General features: G+C 41.4%; 1 protein-coding gene, 1 non-coding gene and 1 pseudogene across 3 annotated transcripts in view; 1 reads left to right on the top strand and 2 right to left on the bottom strand.

Moving 5' to 3' along the window:
- Nucleotides 1-20091, top strand: part of KLHL6 (kelch like family member 6) — a 113682-nt gene that overhangs the window by 28798 nt on the left and 64793 nt on the right. The window contains exon 1 of one of the 2 annotated variants that reach the window (XM_038583504.1): nt 10607-10616. The exons of the other annotated variant lie outside the window; for it this stretch is intronic. The gene's annotated coding sequence lies outside the window, so the exon portion shown is untranslated. Of the gene's footprint in view, nt 1-10606; nt 10617-20091 lie in introns of those variants that run through there. 2 annotated transcript variants of the gene reach the window in all.
- LOC119867576 lies at nt 6558-6665 on the bottom strand. The gene has a single exon (XR_005384091.1). It is a non-coding gene; the product is annotated as a small nucleolar RNA U13 (small nucleolar RNA).
- LOC488097 lies at nt 10315-10816 on the bottom strand (annotated as a pseudogene).

Below are 20091 nucleotides of genomic sequence, written 5' to 3'. Positions count from 1 at the left end.
TGTTGTTTCCTGCCTTGTTAATTTTCCCCATTCTCACTGGTGTGAGGTGGTATCTCATTGTGGTTTTGATTTGTATTTCCCTGATGGCAAGTGATGCAGAGCATTTTCTCATGTGCATGTTGGCCATGTCTATGTCATCCTCTGTGAGATTTCTGTTCATGTCTTTTGCCCATTTCATGATTGGATTGTTTGTTTCTTTGGTGTTGAGTTTAAGAAGTTCTTTATAGATCTTGGAAACTAGCCCTTTATCTGATACGTCATTTGCAAATATCTTCTCCCATTCTGTAGGTTGTCTTTTAGTTTTGTTGACTGTATCCTTTGCTGTGCAAAAGCTTCTTATCTTGATGAAGTCCCAATAGTTCATTTTTGCTTTTGTTTCTTTTGCCTTTGTGGATGTATCTTGCAAGAAGTTACTGTGGCCAAATTCAAAAAGGGTGTTGCCTGTGTTCTCCTCTAGGATTTTGATGGAATATTGTCTCACATTTAGATCTTTCATCCATTTTGAGTTTATCTTTGTGTATGGTGAAAGAGAGTGGTCTAGTTTCATTCTTCTGCATGTGGATCAGACCTCAGTTCAAATCGATGCTTTGTCACTTATTAGCTGTGTGACCTGGGTCAAGCAACTTCTTCTGAATGTTCATCTTCTCAGCCATAAATTGAAAAAACACTTGCTGATAACTTGGATTCCAAACTTTTAGTTTACTTACACACCATACACAATACACCTTGGCCTCCCATTGGAAGGTCACTGTGCAGTGCTGTATGTCAATGAACAAATGAATGTGCACTACAATATGGTGATGTTCCAGCCCACCAGTGGTCAGGACACCTTTAGCAGTGTAGCCAGTATGTTTGTTCAGTTAAATATTTTATTGCAACTTTTCTTATTATATTATAAAAATATATGGAAAATGAAAAATCAAAGTTCTGATGCTGTTGAGTAATAAGAATAACTGACAATTATTCAGCACTGTGCCGGTTACTAAACTGTTGGCTCTCAGCTTCAAACCCACTCCTCTTATCTATTCTTTTTTAAAAACTATTTTATGTATTTATTTGACAGAGAGAGAGAGAGAGAGAGAGAGAGAGCAAGCTCATGTGAGCACCGAAGCAGGGGGAATGGTAGGCAGAGGGAGAGGGAGAAGTAGGTTCCCCACCACGCAGAGAATCTGACCTGGGGCTTGATCCCAGGACTCTGGGATCATGACCTGAGCAGAAGGCAGATCCTTAACCAGCTGAGCCACCCAGACATCCCCAAATCCATTCTTCTATATTCTATTTTGTGATGCCGGGACTGGGACTCTATCAACCACATTTTTCCTTTACCAACTGCTTCCTTTTAGGTTCTGTCAATAAGGGACATTGGAGGGAGGCTGACTGGCCAGATGAGGAAGAAGGGACTTAGTCTTTCCTGTTTGCTTCTGGTATTTTTCTGGTTTACTTCCTATTCCTGTCATCATTGTCCAGCAATGCCGCTGCTTCACTCCACCAGAGGCAGACCATTCCAGAAGCACTTTGTTAGGATTCAACTGTGTCCCGAAACAGATTTATGTGCTGTAGTTTGAACCCTCAGTACCCCAGAATGGGACCTTATTTGGAGATAGAATCTTTAAAGAGGTAATCAAGGCGCACCTGGATGGCTCTGTCGTTTGGGCCTGTGACTCTTGGTTTCGGCTTCGATCATTATTGCAGGGTCATAGGGTTGAGCCTCACATTGGATTCTGCACTTAGTGTAGAATCTGCTTATCCCTCTGCCTCTGGTTCTCCCCCCACTCTCCCTTGCTCTCTCAAATACATACATACATACAATCTTTTAAAAAAATAAAGAGGTAATCAAATTAGCATAAAGTCATTAGAGTGGTCCCTAATTCACTATGACTGATCTCTTTATAAGAAGATATGCATAGGGTCCCCTGGGTGGCTCAGTTGGTTAAGCATCTGCCTTCAGCTCAGGTTATGATCCCAAGGTCCTGGGATCAAGCCTGGGGTCAGGCTCCCTGCTCAGTGGGGAGCCTGCTTCTCGCTCTCCTCCCCAGCTTGTGCTCTCTCTCACTATCTCTATCTCTCTCTCTCTCTCTCTCAGATGAATAAATAAAATCTTTTTTTAAATTTTTATTTATTTATAATAGTCACACACACACATAGAGAGAGAGAGGCAGAGACATAGGCAGAGGGAGAAGCAGGCTCCATGCACTGGGAGCCCGACGTGGGATTCGATCCCGGGTCTCCAGGATGGTGCCCTGGGCCAAAGGCAGGCGCCAAACCACTGCACCACCCAGGGATCCCGAATAAATAAAACCTTAAAAAAAAAAAGATCTTCATTAAGGGAAGACGATGTGAAGAGACATGGGGGAAGATGGCTGTCTACAAGCCAAGGATAGAGGGCTGGAACAGATCCGTTCTTCATAGCTTTCAGAAGGAACCCTCCTTGCTGGCATCTTGATTTTGGACTTTTAGCTTCCAGAGCTATGAGACAATACATTTTTTAAAAAAGATATTGATTGATTGATTGATTGATTGATTTTATTTGTGAGAGAGAGTCCACATCAGCAGGGAGGAGGGGCAGAGGCAGAGAGGGAATTAGACTCCTCACTGAGCAGGGAAGCCCGACGTGGGGGCCAGTCCCAGGACCGTGAGGTCATGACCTGAGCCAGACAGACACTTAGCTTAATCGACTGAGCCATCCAGTGACCCCGAGATGATAGATTTTTGTTAAGTCACCCAGTCTGTTATGGCAGCCTAGCAAATAACATGCATACAGTTTGATCTAATTTGAGTTTTACCACCTTGCAAAGGCACACTTAACATACCCCTGCAGAGACACCAGTTCAGCTGGCAGGCACCCCTTTCGGAAACCTGTGTCCCAAACCATTGAGACTTTCCTCCAAGCTTCTAAGTTTTAATCATTATCTTTTCCCTTTGTTCCTCCCGCCCTATGAACTGTTTCCTGCTGTTGCTATAGCTTAGTGTTCTCTTTGCCTTTTCAATTAACAATTCTTTATTACCTAAACATTTTTTAAGTTCTCTTTGTTAAAATAACTGGAGCCTAGGGGGCAGGTTTGCTGCTGGCAGAGCCTTGAGGGGACACTCGGGCCTGACAGAGGTGTAGGGTGGGGGGCTGCTGCCCTAGTGGGTCTGGAAGGCCAGGCATTGAATCAGAGAGAGTTATTCTCAAGGCTGAAGATTTAATAGAATTTAGCTTGCTGGGTTTTGTACTTCCTTGAAACCTATCATTCCTTCTGTTTTTCCTATTCCTCTCTTTGGAATAGGAATGTCTATCCTATACCTGACTGACTGCTGTATTGGGGAAGTGCATATAACTTGTTTGGTTTCACAGGGTCACAGCTGGAGAGGAATTATGCCTCATAACGAATCACAATTCTAGTCTCACCTATAATTGATTTAGATATTTAGATGAGAGTTTGGACTTTAGAGTTGATGCTGGGATAAGCTAATACTTTGGGGGTTGTTCGGATGGAATGAATGTATTTGGGATGCAATAAGGACATGGATTTGGGGGGACCAGAGTCACAATACTATGGACTGAATTGTGTTCCCACAAAATTCATATGTTGAAAGCCCTAATCTTACCCAGTATGACTCTCACAGATGGTGTGACAGAGAGATATTTTCTGGTGTAGACTTGTCCATACTGTATTTGATACCTTTGCTCTGATGTTAGTGACAAGAATCATGGTTCACGAATTTGCATAATCCAGGCAAGGATGGCAGCTCTTTTTTTTTTTTTTTTTAAAGATTTTATTTATTTGAGAGAGAGCAAGAGCAGCGGGAGAGACAAATGGATGGGGAGAGGGAGAAGCAGACTCCCTGATGAGCACAGAGCCTAAGGACGGACTCGATCCCATGACCTGGATCCCAGGACCCAGATATAATGACCTGAACTAAAGTCACATGCTTAATCAAATAAGCCACCCAGGTACTCTACAGATGGTAACTCTTAAGCAAATTGAAAGTGGTGAATTTTTTCTCATTTGAATGTAGATTGGTCTTAGGCCTATTTTCTGAGTAATTGTTAAGGAAAATAAAGTACAGAACAGAATAAAATATTGAAGATACATAAATATTGGGTTAAAAAGGCTACATAAAACTTAAGGTGTCTTATTTTCTCACAGTAGCCTGTATGTTCCATATGCTATTCAGTTTTCCTGTTCACATGTTAGCCTCATTAGTCTGGGAGCTCTGTGAGGATATGCTGGGGGATATTTAGTTACTTCATGTCTCCTAGTTTCCAGCACTGTAGCTGGACAAATACTTGACATTTCATGCAAATTGATCAAACTTAAACTTAAGTGCTAAAAAAGGCCTGTTTCAAGTCCTTATTGTCAGTGTCTCTCAGACCTGTTGATGATCCAGCCCATAGAGAAAGGGGCCGCTCAGTGAAAGGGGTGTACTTTGTCCAATTTAGACATAGAAATGACTTTCCGTTATGGTGGGTTATTTTGAGAGGGTGAGACATAATTTACATGTCAAGTCAGTCAGTGGCCAGAATGGTTCCTATGTCTGGAGGGAATTTATGTCTCTGCTCTTCTTTGCCTAGGTTTTGAAACTTTCGTTATTTAATAATAGTTGCTATTTATTTAGCACTACTGCATGTCAGGTGCAGTGCTGAGGGCTTTACATAATGGGATCTCCTTCAATAACTACAATACTCTGAGATGGGTAATCCATCTTATAGATAAAGAATCTGTAGATCTGCAGTTAAGCAAATTGTCCAAGGCCACACTATGGGAAATGCAATAACTGGAATTAAAATCCAGGTCTCTGACTCTAGAGTTTGACCCTTTCTAGAGTGGTCTTTCCTGGTCAAGCAGAGTTCCTGGACCTTTAGAATGAAATGATGGATCTCCTGACTCTTCACACCAGGATTCTTTCTCCAGGCATTAAAAACTCAAAATCCCAATTATTCCTCTGAGAAAGTGATGGCTAAATTTTCTAGTCCCCGGTTTGAACTTGTTAATACACCTTTACTTTCTTATACACCATGCTGAAGGAGGCAGTTTGCAAAGTGGCAATGTGAGATACAGAAATGAGCAGGGAGCTTTACTTTGTGTGCCCCCCTTCAACATCTCTTGTCATATCTGTACTTGGAAGGGTTGATATGATGATTAACTGTGTTATAGAGTATTGGTTATGTAGGGCACATATAATATTTTCCTTTTTTCATTTATATGTGATATATCCATTGCTACTGAGCAGCTGTGTTGTTAACCCAAATTGGGGATCTTGTAGAAGTCCTTCCTGAATGGCTTAGGAATGTGTTAAAATATATCTACATATTTTTAAAAGATAAGAGCTGGGGCACCTGGGTGGCTCAGTCAATTAAGTGTCTGACTGTTGGTTTTGGCCCAGGTCATGATCTCAATCTCATGCGGAAATTGAGCTCCACACTGGGCTCTGGGCTCAGCGAGGAGTCTGCTTGAGATTTCCTTTTCCCTCTGTCCCTCCCCCCTGTCCCCACCGCCTGCACTCTCTCACACACACTCTCTCTCAAATAAATCTTAAAAACAATATGAAAACTTTCCTTGAACTGGAGATATAGAAAAAATAGATTTTATTAATCCAGTATTTTTCTTATTTTTCATCTGTTGTGTAAAGGTATATTGAGGGATGCCTGGGTGGCTCAGCAGTTGGGTGGCTGCCTTCAGCTTGTGATCCCAGGATCTGGGATCGAATCCTGCATTGGGCTTCTGTGAAGAGCCTACTTCTCCCTCTGCCTGTGTCTCTGCCTCTCTCTCTCTCTCTCTGTCTCTCGTGAGTAAATAATCTTTTAAAAAAAAAAGTATATTGAAATTCAATAGCTTGAAACTTCAAACAGACTTGATCACATTTCTTTACCCTGGACAAAGTATCTTAAGGGTGAGAAGGCCACCTGGCTGTTTCAGAATGAGGTTGATTGGAAGTTCCCGTCCCCCAACTCCTCTGCCCCAAGCTATGTCTTGCCTTTCTTACATTGTTAGCTTATCATGCTCACACTTCAGTTCTAATGGTACATCCAGAGGTGACCATCTCTGCTGGACTTACTTACTCATTTGGAGGTCGTTTTAAGACCGAGTCCTTGGGGGAAGCCATGGCATGGGTGTCATGATGGTATCCCCATGCCCTGTACCAGCAATATTAGTACTGAAAGCTGTAGTATCTTTTGCTTGGGGATGAGGAAAGTGGTGTCCTTGCCAGGCTGATTCTTCAGAGTGATTTTAAGCCAATTCTTTTTTTTTTTTTTAATTTTTGTTTATTTATGATAGTAACAGAGAGAGAGAGAGAGAGAGGCAGAGACACAGGCAGAGGGAGAAGCAGGCTCCATGCACCGGGAGCCCGACGTGGGATTCGATCCCGGGTCTCCAGGATCGTGCCCTGGGCCAAAGGCAGGCGCCAAACTGCTGCGCCACCCAGGGATCCCTAAGCCAATTCTTAACTGCATCTTTCAAGCCTCGTTCTCTTTCTAAGCAGGAGATTTTGTGTTCCTCATACTTTTTCCAAACATTTTAAATTTATTATTATTATTATTATTATTATTATTATTATTATTATTATTTTCACATCAGATGGGTAATGTGCCAAGATCATAACAAGGTTTGAGGGAGAGGTACATGTCACACAATGGTGTGAGCACCCAATCATCATTCTTATATGAACTACAAAAGGATCCAAACATTTTAAATTTAAAATATAAAAGAATATGGGGCACCTGGCTGGCTCAGTGGGTGGAGCATGCAACTCCTGATCCCGGGATTATGAGTCTGAGCTCCATGTTGAGTGTGGAGATTGCTTAAAAATAAAAGAATAAAAGATCAAAAAAAAAAGAATTAAAAAAAGGAAAAGAATAGTATGGTGAACTCCCACATACTCTTTGCTTTATCTCTCTCTTTTTGTCCAATATTTTCTTTTGCTGAACCATTTGAAAGTAAGTGGCAGGTATGATGCTTCACTCTGAAAACCACATGTATCTCCTGAGTACAAAGATGCTGTCCTACATAGCCACAATGCCATTATCACATGCAAGGAACTTAACTTTGATATAAAATCACTGAGTATAGTTCTGTTAGAATTTTCCTTAGTCCTTAAAATGTCATTTGTAGCTACATTTTTGGGCAATGTAATCAAACCACTAATACCACTTTTGTGCTAGATGAATTCACACATAATTGAAAAATCTTAGATTATCTCAAATATCCCAGGACTCAAGTTTGATTAATTTTCTATTTCAAACCCAAGTCCGTATTCAGTAGAGTTTCACCTAAGGATATTTTATTTTATTTATTTATTTTGTGCACCTAAGGATATTTTAAAACGTGACATTTGGTGTTAATACTTTTGGGACTCTGGAATAACCCATGCCCCCAATTCCCAGTGTGTTAAAACTAGAAAGAAAACTCTTTTCTTTTAGCTGTTTTTGTTTCTTGTTGCTGGGTTGTTGTTTTTTTTTTAACCATGTTAACCATTTTTAAGTGTAGAGTTTAGTAGTGTTAAATATATTTACATTGTTGTACACCAGTCTAGTTAACTCTTTTCATCTGGCAAAACTGAAACTCTGTACCCATTAAACACTAACTCATAGGTCCCCATCTTCCCCCAGCCCCTATCAGCCACTCTTCTATCTTCTGTCTCTATGAATTTGATGACTCTAGGTACCTCATATAAATGGGATCATGCAGCATTTATCTTTTTGTGACTGGCTTATTTCATTTAGCATAGTTTCCTCAAAGTTCTTCCATGTTGTATCATATGACAATATTTCCTTCTTTTTTCAGGCAGAATAATGTTCCATTCTGTGTAAATACCACATCTTGTTTATCTGTTCATCTGTCAGTGAACTCTTGGGTTGCTTCCACCTTTTGACTATTGTGAATAATGCTGCCGTGAATATGGGTGTTGTTTTTCTTTTTGAATCCAGGATCCAGACGAGAATTATACACTCAATATTGTGCTAATAAGTTCAGTTTCTGCTAAAAATCAGCTGGTGTTGACTTACTGCTAGTCATCAGAGATGCAAACTCTATCCAAATGCATATGGATAGGATAGTATCTTGTACATGATTGAACTCGATTTATAAACCTGATGCTAACTACAGTAAGTCATAGTGGGTGTTGGTATGACTGTACCTCGTTTCTGGGATTACCCTTAAGGTCCTGGCTTTTCTCCATCCTTACATCCCTCCCTCATTCTGCCTCAGGAAAAATGCTGAGTGAGGAGATAGAAACTATGTATATACATGGCCCAGAGTCTTCCTTTCCTCTTCCTTTTGTTGCTGTCTACTCTCATGTGCCTTCTGTTTTGCAGTTCTAGGGGAAGGGTAGGAGTGGGAGCTAGCTCTGTTTCATTGTTGCTACAACTGGGTAGATAATATTGATTATACAGTTTGACTCCCTAGCTCAGCTAGTACACAAATATTGGCCCTCATCTCCTGACTCTTTGTTTTATTTATCAGTTGGTTCATCCAGGATAAGAGGGAAAACATTGCTTTTTATTGGACTTCTTAAAACATCTCAGTTATCAGGGAGACACCTGAATACCAAACTCGACATCTACCTGCACAGTGAACCCTCTCCTGTTGCATAAACCTGCTCAAGATAACAAGTTACAATTTGGAAGGTGGCAGGTTCTTTGTAAACCTATGTGAAAGGAATATGATATTGCCAAAGAGATATTAGTGTCAAACAAATTTGGCTTTCCCCACTCTAGGGACCTTCCTGTTGAGGTTACTAATGCCAGTGATGAGAAGTAGAGTAATCCTGTTTGCTACAAGCACGGGAAAAATTTTACTCTTTTTAAACACTCTCTTTAGAAAAAAAATTTTTTTTTCACTGCTGAAAAAGGGAGAAAAGCAGAAAAGCACAAAGAATAAAACAAAAGATATAAAAACATTACCCAGAAATAACCACTTTTCATGTTTTAGTACATCAGTTTTATCTCCAAGCCACACTTCTCCTTTGAGCCCCAGACCGTGTATCAAACATCTCACTTGATAGCGTATCTTGAATGTCTAAGACTCTGCACCCAGCATGACCAAGAATAAACTCCTGCTCCTCTCCCCCGACATCTGTTTCCCTAGTGGTGTTCTCCATGTGAGAGTGTTGGTATCTCCATTCTTCCAGCTGTTCACATCAGAAACCTATGCTGTTCTCGAAAATTCTTTTTCCTTTACATTCCATGTCCAATCCTTCAGCAAATTATCTTGCTTTTAACTTTTCTGTATGCCTCAAATTCATTACTTACTTCTTTCCCTAGCACTACTCCCCTGTCCATGCTGCAGTCACAGGCCATCTGGATTATGAGAGATTCCACACTGGTCCCTTTCTCTTCTAGCTTATGCATACTGGCCTCTAGTAATTTGCTCTCCATACAGAGACAAATATTTTTACAGTGCAAATCCAATGGTATCTTTAGTACCCCAGCCTCCCTTGCTTCCCCACCACCTCCTACCCCCAGAGGTAATGACTTCTTAAGGTGGCTTATGAGGCCCTGCCTGACCTGGTCTACTTACCCCTCTAGCCCCTCCCATACCATTCCCTGCCCTGCTGACTTTACTCCAACCACATGGCCTTTTTCTCAGCTCCTTATCTTTGCCACAGTCCCTTGTACCACTGGGCTCTGCCCACTTCATAGTCTCTGCTTAGACAACTCTTTATGTAGTTATTGTACAGTTGTCCGTCACAGCTCAGTCAGCATAGAAGCCTTCCCTGACCTCCCTGACCAGGTCAAACTGCCCCTGATAAAGGTTTTCTACCAAATGCATCTCCATCACAGCACTTAGAATGGTTACAGTGCATTCATGGTTTTTGTTTGTTTTTTAAAGATTTATTTGAATTCCAGTTAGTTAACACACAGTATAATATTAGTGTCAGGTGTACAATATAGTGATTACACACTCCATACATGTGGTTTTTTTTTTTCACCTCCACAACATTCCATTTATACACAGAACTAAGCAGACAAGCACAGAGTCACTATTGAGGTTAGAAGTTGACATCATGGGAAAGGGTAACAGGTGAGGAATTAGGGTGTCATTAAAAATACAGGCTTCTCCAATCTGGGGTGCCTGGGGGGAACTTGGTCTGCTTCAACCCAAGAGGAATCAGAAGATCAAAAGTGGTTTGGGAAGGCCAGAACCATCAGGGATAGAGGGAGGAGGAAGGTCCAGGGGCTGAAGGGGGCTATTTGGAAACTAGGGTGAAGGGATTACCCTCCCCCTGCTGGGATCCCCCCAGTCCCTCTGGTCTGGCAGGAAGGGAAGCCTACAACCCCCATGGGAAGGTCTGGGACTACCAGATGCTCCAGACATGGCTGGAGGAGGCTCACAAAGGCTTGCCCTCCAGGGAAATGACGGCACTACCCCCCCAGTTTCTCTGCCAAGGTGTAGCCATCCTTGACCTCCTCATAGCAGTTTGTTTGTAATTCATGCTTGATCCTGGTCAGCTTTTTCTTGATGGCATCCTTGGAGCTGGCAAAAATCATTTTGCTCTTAAGGGGTGCAGACTCAGGTGCCCCAAAGATAAACATCAGGTTCTCTTTCTTGCTCTCCTTGGTCTCATAGGTTGCATCATAGAGGACATAGTGGCAGTCCTTGTCTGGCAGAATCTTGACAAAGGTGGTGTAGGTATCTTCTACAGCCTCACCCACATCACCTACCAGGAGCTCCTTGCCCTCCTCCAGGATGATGTTCTTCTTGTCCTCGCCCAGGCAGAAAAGTACTGCCTTCTTGCACTTCTACAACCCCTCTGATGTTGAGGATTTACACACTCTCATGTCACTGAACACTTTGATAACTCCATCAGAGACTACCATGCCAGAGGTCATGTTTCCAGAAGTGAAAGGGAGATAACAAAGAGGGTCAGTAGAGATGAGAGCTGCTGCAACTGCTGCCAGGATCCAACTCTGTTTGTTTCTTTTTAAAGATTTTATTTATTAATTCATGAGAGACACAGAGAGAGAGGAAGAGACACAGGCAGAGGGAGAAGCAGGCTCCATGCAGGGAGCCCGATGTGGGACTCGATCCCAGGTCTCCAGGATCACACTCTGGGCTGAAGGCGGTGCTAAACTGCTGAGCCTCCCAGGCTGCCCCTGTTTGTTTCTTAATGTTGGTCATCCCTCACTAGACTGTGAGCTCCTTGACGGTGGGAACCGTGTCAATAGTTGCTCATTATTGTATCCTGAGACCTGGAATATACTCATTAAACATTAGATGAATAAGCAAATGCATTTCCTTCTGGTATTTTACTACACTCATATTTGCAAAAATGGGAGCATGGTCTACCTACTATTTTATAGTTTTTCTCCCCACTTAGCAATAAGTGAATATTTTGGGGCTGTTCTTTTTTTTTTTTTTTAAGATTTATTTATTTATTCATTAGAGAGGGACTCAGAGACACAGGCAGAGAGAGAAGCAGGCTCCTCACAGGGAGCCTGATGTGGGACTTGATCCCCGGACCCAGGGTCATGCCCTGAGCCAAAGGCAGACGCTCAACCGCTAAGCCACCCAGGCGTCCCTGGGGCTGTTCATCTTTGCAAAACCCACTCCCTGGAATTTTTGCTGTTTCCAGTTTACTCCTTGAGTCTTCATTTGGAAAGTCCACTTTAGAGCTGGATATGGATAGCAGACCTGAATTAGCACTGGCTGCAGCTGTGACATCTGATCTTTTTTCAGGGCCCATCTCTGCACCTAGCAACATCCCTGGTCTGTGGAGAAAGGGTAGCATGGTGGTTAGTATGTGGGATCAGACAGATGAGCTTTAATGGCACTGTTCTGCTTCTGATCCACTAAGGTCCATTGTAATGTAAACAGTCTCAATCAAGCTACTTCAAGAAATGTGGGATCTAGGTAGAAATCTCTCTGAAATCCAAGAGCAGAGCCCTAACTAGAGCTAGAAGGTGGTTCAGATCAGAGTAGTTTCATGACTTAAGCAACAGGAACCTATGGTTTTCTACCCAGTGTTTAGGTGGTAACCTTTCTCAGCTACTCTCTTCCTGTTAGCTTCGGTCTTCTTACTTCCAGGTCTCCCTGCGTACTTACCTTCCAGGTTTCTTCTCTTCAGAAGCTGACTTGCAAATAGCTTTAGTTTGTTTCTGATTCTATCATTTGGCATCTCTTGATGCTTCCTTTTGCCTCCTGTTTTTGCTCTTGAATGACTGTGTTTATTTGAAATTAGAGTCTTTAATTGTCCCATAGGATCTTTGCTATATGTGTCCCTGAACTTAATCTCTGTATACACTTGACTGTCTGGATGGGTGCACCCACTGTAGTCCAATTAACAAAGGGGAGTAGCCGAGTCATGTTGTATCACAAATAGCTTCCTGGGCAGCAGAAGATGTGGACTGGGAATTTTCCATTAGACTAGAGCCTGGACAAATCAGATACTATAACTGACTTACCTACTACAGCCTGTGAAACTTGGGACAAAGTACTCAACTTTATTTTGGAGCTGTGGTTTCCTCAGTTGTAAAAAGAGAAAAATAATCCATTTTATCAAGGTGTCGATAAAAGGAAATAGGGTGACATAAAGCACACAGAGCACTTAACCTAAAGCATCTCAACAAATGATGCTCTTTTAGTTAGTGTCATCTATAGTGTATTAATATATATACAGTTGACCCAAACAACATGGGTTTGAACTGCATATCTGTGATATGCAGATTTTTTGTAGTACAGTACTATAAATGTATTTCCTCTTTTTTTATGGTTTTCTTAATAACACTTTCTCTAGCTGCTTTATGGTAAGAATATAATACATATGTATATATAATATATATAGTGTGCAAAAATATGTGTTAATCAACTCTGTCATTGGTAAGATTTTTGGTCAACAGTATGCTACTAGTTAAGTTTTAGGGGTGAGTCAAAAGTTATACACAGATTTTCAACTGCATGGGGTTTGGTGTTCCTGACCCCTGTGTTGTTTGAGGGTCAACTGTATTTATAATTAACATATCTATTACATATATATGTAATTGAAACATATTTTTTAATTACCTCTGATTAGACTGGGTTACTTCTAGGAAGAATTTCCCAATGGATAAGTTCTATGAATTGTTGTGACTCTGGGGAGAATAATATTTCTGATGTACAGAGTGAGGGATAGGAATGTTTATCTCCCTGGGGAGATGATGGTCTATGGGCCCCTCTACACTGACTATATGGAAATTATCCAAGATGGGGACAATAGACTGCCTGTAGGTACTAACAAAGGCCATTGTGCTGAAGCAGTCTTTGGTCTGAAGCCAGAAGCCAGATTTAGACTAAAATACACATACTTTCTTTTTTATAGAAAGGTTTGAATAATAATAGCTAATGCTTACATAGGATTTCATATATGCCAGACATCAGTTTTTTAAAATTTTTATTTATTTAATTTTTTTTGAGAGAGAGAGAGCAAGAGAGGAGGGTGGGGAAGGGGCAGAGAGAGAGAGAGAATCTCATGTGGGGCTTGATCTCAAGACCCTGAGATCATGACCTGAGCCAAAATTGAGAGTTGGTTGCTTAACAACTCAGCCATACAGGCATCCCTGCCAGACATCATTTTAAAGGCTTCACATATATTCATTCACTACCCTTTCTTCACAATCACATTGAGGTGGAGACTATTACTCTCTTCAATTTACAGATAAAGATACTGAGACATTGACCTGTTTTTAAAATCCTTTCAATAAATTGTAATCAACTGACCTTGCTTTAATCTTATGCCTATCTCTAGTCCTTAGTCCTCTGTGTACCACGTTTCATATTGCTATTCTTTCAAGACTAGGGTTTTGCCTCTCTTCTCCAGCTTATTCGCAGGACTAACATTCTTCCATAAACTTCAAACCTGAGGGCTGCCACCAGAGCCACTAATACCCTTTTTTTTTTTTTTTAACAGTCCAGAGATCTTTTATTTATGTTTTTTATGCCCATTATGGCATGAATTCATAAAGAATGGGTTCTGGAAATTCAGATTCCTTTCCATTGGTTTTCACAAAGTGTGCTTCTCTGGTTGAAGCAGCCTGGCATTTCAGTTTGTTGGGGCTCAGAGCAGGCTGTGTACCAAGATGTGCCACAGTGACATATTGATTATTCTGAACTGAAGTTACTTAAGAAACAGCCAGTGCTAGAGAAACACTCTGATCTTCCTTTGTCTCCAGAAAGCAGGAAATAAGTCTTTCATGTGAAAGGTACTGTCTCTGTACCAGGAAGTATAGAGACACGCTTGTCGTTAGAGATTGGAAATTGAAGGCCAAAAAGACTATGTGAACAAACTGCATAGATTCTCCACTAGTTAATACCCAAACCTAAGTTTATCTTACCAATTTGTCAGAAATTTATTGTTTCTTTGTCTAGAAAGTATAAAAGCTGCCTGCCATGTATACTCCTTAGATCCCATGTCTATGAGTCTCCATACACATGAATTAAATTTATTTTTTCTCCTGTTAATCTATCTTATGTCAGTTCAATTATTACACAAGTCAAAAGAACCAAGCAGGCTAGGGATAAAATTTTCCTCATCCTCAACAAGTTGAACTCATGTACTTTTCTTTTATTTATTTATTTATTTATTTATTTATTTATTTATTTATTTATTTATTTATTTATTTATTTATTTATTTATTTATTTATGATAGTCACACACAGAGAGAGAGAGAGAGGCAGAGACACAGGCAGAGGGAGAAGCAGGCTCCATGCACCGGGAGCCCGACGTGGGATTCGATCCTTGGTCTCCAGGATCGAGCCCTGGGCCAAAGGCAGGTGCCAAACCACTGCGTCACCCAGAGATCCCCCTCATGTACTTTTCTCTTTGGTTTCCTTCTTTTTCTGATTATTTCCCTTCACATATTTCAGGATGCTATCTTGGCTCTTAGAGTGCTTAATATGCTCAATATATACATTAATTCTCTTGGCAAGGATATTATCCTTAACTTGTTTGTTTACAGAAATATCAATGGCATGCTGGATAATATTGTAGACTCTTCTAGTTTTGCCATGGGCACATGCCCCTTTTGGAGCAGTGTCATGCCTTTAGCCACATACATCCAAATCTAGAAGATCCAAATCTACAATATTATAGACATAAGGGAAAGCATTGTTCTAAAAGGAACAAGTCCATGTTTTCTAAAAGGCCTAGAGAACATATAATGGGTGCCTCTCTTCTTTCCTTTTGTGATAGTAATTTTGGTGAATTATTGGAATATGGTGGCTCTGGTTTAAAAAAAAAAAAGAGAAGAAGAAAAGAAAGAAACTTTTAATATCTTGAGCAACCCTGGCTGAGAGGCAAATTGGGACAGGAATCATAATGGGACAGTGAGTGAGGCTATATGAAGATAAGTGGTTCAAAAGTAAGTGTGTATTGGGAAATTCCCTTTATGAGAACGCTGGAATTGTCATCAGGGCAGGTGTAGAAGCTCAAAGGGCTGCAGATATGATTCCATGAGGTGGGGCCAACATTAGCATCTGTGGAGGAAGAGTGATATGCTGGTAAGTGTGAGGGTCAGAGAGAGGAACATCCTGGTACTGCTGTTTCTCTTCCAGGGAAGCCCATTTGGATGTAAGGAGCAGAGGATCAATCAGGCTACCTTGAGAAAAGGGGGCTTTAGGCAGAATTTCTCTGAAATCCAGTAGTAGAGCCTTAACTGGAGCTGGGGGTGGGGGGTCCAGATTCAAGGTAACTTCAGGACCTCCACAGGTGAAAGGGGAAGGTGGTACATTGGTTGTGTGTTGGTAAATGTTTCATAACTGGATTTCAGACAAAAAAGTGATGATTTATAGCATTTACCAACTTCTGTAGTGTAAATACTCTTATTATGGCCAGTTTCAATCAACATAATATCACTGAACTTGAAGATGGGAAGAAATACAACTCTATCTCTCTAGTCAGTTTAAGTCTATTCCAACACACCAGATATTAACTTTTATTTTTTTCCTGAACTTTCCAAGTTTTCAAGAAGTTGGTTTATGATTGTTTTATAATCAGAAAAAAAGTATCAAAAGTTATTTTTTAAAAAAGAAATAGAAATCTGCAGGATATAGACAGATGTATTATGAGTAAGCTTCTCTGATTTTGCCATTTGTTGAAGGTCATTCTTAACTTTTGCCATTGGCCTCTGGATCCACCCAGGGGCTTGCAGCAGGTTTGGTTGAGCTCACTTCTAAATGTTGACTCCCTATTTTGTGGACATTGTTTCAGAGAGAGGTTGCTCAGAACCACCTGGTGCGGGTCTTAGGAACACCTGACCTTCCTTTATGTTCAGAATTCTGCAGAGGACATTTCAGAGTGATGTTTGGAAACCTGTTTAGGTGGCTCTGAAGAGAGTATAGGAAAACATAACCAGTATGTGACAAGTCTTTCAATATGGTGACTAAAAAATGAAGTTATGCTATGGGAAGTTCTGTATGTGGCATTTGTAAGAGAAAATAAAACCTTGACACATCTTTTAAAAAATAATCACCTCCAGATTAAATGAAGCAGTTGGGTCTGGACTTGGCCTTATACTCAGATTTTGGTGTCTGAGCTCCTCACTTAGATCAGCCTTATGCTACTTCTCATGCAACTTCCCAACTTCCTGTTTCTGATGCAGGCAGGCCCCCAGCTCATTGTTCTTTATGAAAGCATTTATCTTTTGTTATTATTAAGCTGGGACAAGGTTGTCTAGGGAGTTGGTTTCAGGGGCCCAGGGCTAGTGTTTGATGGGCAGGAGTCTAGGAGTCTTGGGTAGCTTTGAATCGGGCAGGGAAGAGAGACCAGGCCACAGTATCTGCAGGATGGGATTGGGGTAGGCTGGGGTGCTCCACTCATGAGGGGGGATACACAGGTGAACCTGATCTGAAGTAGAAGCTGGAGGTTCTTTGTCCTCTGGATCCTCATGTATTAACTGGAACTGGAAGAAGATCACAGAACAGAAAGTAAGGTACTCTTGTTTGAGGGATGAGTGGATATTTCCGGTTATCTCCCACTTACAAGCAAGATACATACAAAGTCTTGATCATGCTACTTGGGCCTGGGGTGGATAAAGCACTGGCTCAGGAACTGCAAGTCTTGAATTCTTGCCCCATTTCGGCTACTAACTACTTGTGTGACTTTAGGGAAGTCACTTAATTACCCGGGTTTATTTCATGATCTACAAATTATTTGTTTGAAGTAGTTGGAGGCCGGCCTGAGATGACACTAAGGATTTGAGAATTCTTCATATTGGGTTCCAAGTGGCCTGCCTGTAACTCTTTTTTGTTGATTTGATTCACTGGAGTCATCCTCTAGTTTCTTCCACCTGATGGCCTTTCAAATCCCTTATCAGAGTCCTTTTTTCCTTTGTTAAATACCTGCAGAGCCTCCAACAGATTCACATATGACAGTGGTTCTCAAAGAATGAACCTGGTACCAGGACCAGCACCATCTGTATCACCTGGAGCTTGTCAGAAATGCAAATTCTCAGTCACCACTCTAGACGCACCAAATTAGAAGGTCTAGGGTTGGGGCCCAGATTATACTGATGCATGCTCCAGTTTCAGCATCATTGCCAGAGGGCAAGCGTCCAGATCCCCTCACTGGCCTGGTCTCTCTCTCTCTCTCTCTCTCTCTCTCTCTCTAAGGAAGAAGTTGAATGTTTTATTATTAAACTATCTTCTTGCAAGGCTGTTGCCTCATTGTATAAAAATAGCACCAGCAAGCACAGTATATTGCAAAATTAAGATAGTTCTTTATCTGAGACTATACAACTAACAAATTTTTCAACCCTGCCAGTTATTTCCAATGGAAAGATCATTTAAGTATTTTGACCCCAATACAGGGATAGTTGTAAGCAAGTTACAGTATTCCCTAAGGCTTAGATTACAATGTTATTCTTAAATTACATAATTTTTATAACTAGTTTTTAACCACATATAATTTCAGGATTCTGAATATTATAACTGGAGCCTAGCCTAAAAATCATAGAGTGTTGCAAAAAAGATGCATATTATATTTATCTGCAATCATTAGAAAGTCAAGGGGTATTTTCTTCCATGAACATTGTTACAAGTAGTTTCTTACCCATTGGCACTGCTAGAAGTTGCAATTTTAAATCCTCTATCCATCACTAACTTTTTAAAGATTTATTTTTATTTATTTATGATAGACAGAGAGAGAGGCAGAGACACAGGCAGAGGGAGAAGCAGGCTCCATGCCGGGAGCCCGACGCGGGACTCAATCCCGGGACTCCAGGATCGCGCCCTGGGCCAAAGGCAGGCGCGAAACCGCTGAGCCACCCAGGGATCCCCCTATCCATCACTAATTTAAGACAACAATGCTAGATTAAGTTGTTTCATACTAGTTTATTTAGGGGTTCCATTTTTACTCAATAGATTATGTATTTCTCATATGCTTCTTTGCTCATTAATTCATCCAGTTCTGAAGGATTACTGCATGTATCTTGATCAGCCAACATTCTTCATAACAATATCTATTGATAAACTTTGGATTTTCTTCAAGAACTTCATTAATTTCAGTTACTTTTCCTTATAGAGGAAAATAGCATTCACTAGCAGCTTTCACACTTTCCAAAACACTGAACTTAACCTTGTTTGTCCAGTTTTGCCCCGACTTTAGGCAGACTACAGTAAATAACATCCCCCGAAGCTTCCTGTACAAAATTGCTGATTCCCACTGTTCCAATACCATTTTCCATTGCTATCCATTCATGTTTGTCTGGGAGCTAATGCAGAGTGGAGCCCAAGCAGCCTCCAGCTGGCACCTACCTTGAGCCCCCAGGATTGGTGGGTGCGGAGGTGGTACCCAGGCTTCAGGCTCATACCACCATGTTCACAGGGGTGTGGGGGTTGCATTGCAGTGGCTCAGGAACCCCGACTGGCAGGGGATTAGGGGGCAGGGGCAGCCCCCTCTGACCTGGTGTCTTACTGTTGTACACCATTTTCCAACCTTATCCCATTCACACACCTTGTCTTCCAGTTGTACCTAATGGTTTATAGTTCTCCAAATACTCCTTGTTCCTTACCCCTTTGGTGTGTTCACTCCTTTTCCCTGGAAAGCCTTTACCCTCTCCCTTTACTCTCATAAATTCTTCTTGTTCTCCCAGGTCAACTCACACATTAGCTCAGCCATGCCGGCACTCCTGCTAAGAGAGCCACTAGCTACCAAGGCAGAGCTCTTCTTCCAGCTTTTGATTATTCTTTAATCCAACCATGACATCTATCTACCCCATATTTCTTTTTTTTTTAATTTTTTAAAATTTTTATTTATTTATGATAGTCACACACACACACAGAGAGAGAGAGAGAGAGAGAGAGAGAGAGGCATAGACATAGGCAGAGGAAGAAGCAGGCTTCATGCACCGGGAGCCCGACATGGGATTCGATCCCAGTCTCCAGGATCGCGCCCTGGGCCAAAGGCAGGCGCTGAACCGCTGCGCCACCCAGGGATCCCTATCTACCCCATATTTCTTGACTGAATCATACGTAATTGGGCTTCTGGGGTATATGACTTGACTTGTGAACTCAGAGCTTACTGGGGAAGACAGACGAGCAGCCAGATAATGAGAGTATAGTGCTTTAATGCATCCACAGAAGTGTGAGCAGTGCAGTATGTACACATGCAAGGTTTGCAATAGGTGTAGGCATGTTGGGGAAGCTTTATGAAGGTGAGAAGGACACTTATCTTGAAGGATAAGTTTTGCAGGCAGCAGGAAAGTATGAAGTGCAGATCTCCTTCAGTTGCATTTAGACAGTAAAGCAAGTCTTTGTTCATTCTGCTGGTTCTACCCTCCCACACTTTTTTTTTTTGCTGCTCGTTCTGGATAAATCAAGTTAAATATACTGCACATTGGGGCACCTGGCTCAGTTGGTTAAGCTTCCAACTTCTGGTTTTTTAAATATTTATTTATTTGACAGAGAGAGAGAGAGAAAATTTGAAGCAGACTCTACACTGAATGCAAAGCCCCACGTGGGACTTGAGAGATCATGACCTGATCTGAAACCAATAGTCAGAGGTTCAACTAATTGAGACATCCAGGCTCCCCTAAGTTTCCAACCTTTTCGACTCAGGTTATGATCTTATGGTTGTGGGATGGAGCTCTGTGTCAGGCTCCAGGCTGAGTGTGAAACCTGTTTAAATTTCCTTCTC

The sequence above is a fragment of the Canis lupus genome, chromosome 34, assembly GCF_011100685.1.
Source record: "Canis lupus familiaris isolate Mischka breed German Shepherd chromosome 34, alternate assembly UU_Cfam_GSD_1.0, whole genome shotgun sequence".
Classification (NCBI taxonomy): Eukaryota; Metazoa; Chordata; class Mammalia; order Carnivora; family Canidae; genus Canis; species Canis lupus.
Note: the sequence above shows the minus strand (reverse complement) of the source record. Positions and strands in the feature narration are given on the sequence as shown.